At 55.4% G+C, this 3,205-nt stretch overlaps 1 long non-coding RNA gene across 1 annotated transcript; it reads left to right on the forward strand.

The window, feature by feature from the left end:
* Nucleotides 1-131: 131 nt before the first annotated feature.
* Nucleotides 132-2,963, forward strand: LOC105310509. Its single transcript, XR_897509.2, has 3 exons — nucleotides 132-620; nucleotides 703-823; nucleotides 2,505-2,963. It is a non-coding gene; the product is annotated as an uncharacterized LOC105310509 (long non-coding RNA).
* Nucleotides 2,964-3,205: the final 242 nt, after the last annotated feature.

Here is a 3,205-nt window from a genome sequence, read left to right on the forward strand (position 1 = left end):
GTGGATCAGATCGGCCATATGCTCAGCCTCTCCGGGCCAGCCTCAGTTTCCCAAGTGCAGCAGCCTAATGAGGCTGTGTGCCATGCTCTGCTGGGAGCCGTGGTGGAGGAGGGGTGGGGGTAGCTAGGGAGGGCTGGGCAGCTCTCATCTCTTTGTCTCTCCTTCACTGCCTGCTCAGGATCTGTGTGAGGTAGGGTCGTGCATCGTGCATTTCCCCGCACCTCACGTCTCGCACTCTGGCTGCAGCCCCTTCTCTACTCCACCCTCGGCTCTCCCAGCAAGGTTGTCTGGCATAGCGGTTAAGGGCATGGGCATCAGACAAGCCTGAGTTGGAACCCTGACTGAGCTGCTTATGGACCATGTGACCCAAGGCTGTCTCTCCCCGTCTCTGAGTCTTAGCTTCCTTCCCTGAAGAGGGGGGTAATCATGGTGTCACTTCATAGTGTGGTTGTGGCTTGGCCTGGCTTGTGGGAGTATCATGCCAATTCTTGACCTCTGACCCCCGCCCCTAGCCTCATCGTCCTCATCGCCCTCAACATCCTCCTCTTTTACCGCCTCTGGTCCCTGGAGAGGACAGCCCACACTTTTGAGTCCTGGCACAGTCTGGCCCTGGCCAAGGGGTGAGTGAGAACCTGAGGGGGTTAGGAGCTTGGGCAGGTTGGAGGAGGCCAGGGCTCCACTCAGGCCCTGCACCCCCCGCAGTAAGTTCCCGCAGACGGCTGCAGAGTGGGCAGAGATCCTGGCCCTGCAGAAGCAGTTCCACAGCGTCGAGGTGCACAAGTGGCGGCGGATCCTGCGGGCCTCCGTGGAGCTCCTGGACGAGGTATGGCCCTGGGGATGTGGGCCCTGCACGCAAACCCCAAGATGTGGCAGATGCCTCTGAGCCTCAGTTTCCTCCTCTATAAAACGAGGAAGCCATTCATAGTCCCCACCTCCAAGGATTGCTGGAAAAACTGACAGAATGGAAGAAAGAATTTATCGACTCTCATCTAGAGGAGAGACGTCCAGAGGTATCTGACTTAAGGCATGGTTGGATCCAGCCACTCAATAGTAGTAAGAATTGGCCTCTGGTACCATCTCTTGACTCTGCCCACCGCCAGGGTTGGCTTAGTTTTGGGCATACTTTCCCCTAGGATGACCGAGTTGGTACCTGAAGCTCTAAGCTGACATCTAAAGGAAAGTATTCACTCTCACTGGCTCTTGGGGTCACATGCCCACACCTGAACCAGTCACAGCATCCAAGGGTAGGCGAGGTGTGGTCCCTGAGCCCCTCTCCCCTTTGGGGTGCCTAAGGGATCATGTAAGCATGGGAGAGAGGTTTTCCGAAGGATATTGAGGCCTCATCGCCAGAAGGGGTTGCCCCAGACACCCCCTATAGTTCAGGCGCAGCATCTGTTCAGAAGGCCAGGTTCAAATTCCGGTTCCTGACCTTGTACACATGCCTTGGGGCCTTGTAAGGAATAGTGATTGGCGGTACCTGAAAGACTATTGTGAGGGTTAAATAAGTTCACACTGGAGTAATGCTGAGCTCAGAGTAAACACTTTATGTGTGTTTGCTGTCAGAGTGAGCCCAGTGCCAGGCACAGCAGGTGCTCAGTAAATGTGATGGGTCAGCACAGATGTCAGACACTGGGGTAAGTGCCTAACATGGGGAGTGGGTGTGGGAAGCAGGGAGCAGCCGGCAATGGCTGGGCCCCCAAGGACGTCAGAGCCCAAGTTTGTGGGTGACAGTGAAAATCACGTCCAGTCACCGTAGGCCATAAGGCTGAGGCCCACCTTAGGGGCCTTGTTGTCTCCAGAAATCATGCTCAGACAGAGAAGCTCACGCCAGGAAGGGCTGTGCAGGACGAGGTGGGGGTGGGGGCAAGGCTGGCGCTTCGTGGCTCAGGGCCTCCCCATCCTGAGTTAAAGTCTTATTAGTTTCCTCTTTCTGAAATTGCCATTAGGCACAGAGGTGAGTTCTCAGATGAATGCTAACAGATACTGATTGAGCCAAACTGTTCTAAATGCTAAAATGACCAACTTCTTTATTTCTCATGGCCAACCTGTGAGGGGGCTGCTTTTGTTGGCCCCCATCTAACACACAGGGATGCTGAGGTATGAGGTGTTCAGACTTGCCCAGGATCACACAGTGGGGAATAAGAATAATTAATGTGCACTGGGCACCTAGGACCTGTGTGCCCAGGTGGTCTATCATTAGATCCCTGAAATAATCTGATGAAGTAGGTATATTACTGACCCAGCTTTCAGCTGAAGCATCTGGACAGATAAGGGGCTTACCCAAGGTTACCCAGTAAGTAGCAGAGCTGGGACTTGAACCCAGGCCATCTGGGCTCCTTCCATTTGCTGCCTGTTGGGTACAATGTGGCTCTGCTCTTGTTACAGGGTGACCTTGGCAGGGGATGTGGCCTCTCATGACCTTCCCCAGTTCCTCAACTGCAGGATGGGGGGAGGCGTCGGCCCTCCTAGTGCTCATCCCGCACCCTGCCCACCTCTCCCCTCAGATGAAGTTCTCCCTGGAGAAGCTGCATCAAGGCATCACCATCTCAGACCCTCCCTTCGACTCCCAGCCACGGCCCGATGACAGCTTCTCCTGAGGACGCCAGGCCACACCGCTGTCCCTCCAAATGGACAGATGGACACAGAGCCTCGGTAGCCACTGCTGGCACGGTGTGAACACCGGGAGCCTCCTGCCCACCCTTCCCAGTGGCCCAGCCCGGGGCCATGCAGACATAGGGACCACAGAACCAAGATGCACTTTAGACCAGTGTGTGCGAGTCCAGCTGCCATTGCCTGCCCGGCCAGGGAGCTTGCCTGGCCTTCAGCAGGCCTCCTGCTAACTTATTTTGCCCAGCTGGGGTTGTGGGGGATATCTCCCAGGGTGCACAATCCCTTTAGCTCTGGGTTTAATGTATTATATTTATTTGGAGCCGACAGAGCCTCAATAAAGGTTTGGAAATGGCTGTGGCTGTGCCTATGGGACCCCGGGAGCGGGTGGGAGCCTCCCGTTGCGCTCAGATTCTGCTGCGGTGGTGGAGGGGGTGCTCTGTCCATTTTCTGGGGCCATAGTCACTGACATGACCTGGAATTCCCCAGCATCTTACACAAGCTTTGCATCATCAGAATCCAGTGCAGGGGCTCCTAAGACAGACTTTAATGCTTGTTGGCCTAGGTTCGAATCCTACCTCTGATACTTAGCAGGCAT

Source organism: Pteropus vampyrus, unplaced genomic scaffold, assembly GCF_000151845.1.
Source record: "Pteropus vampyrus isolate Shadow unplaced genomic scaffold, Pvam_2.0 Scaffold4948, whole genome shotgun sequence".
NCBI lineage: Eukaryota > Metazoa > Chordata > Mammalia > Chiroptera > Pteropodidae > Pteropus > Pteropus vampyrus.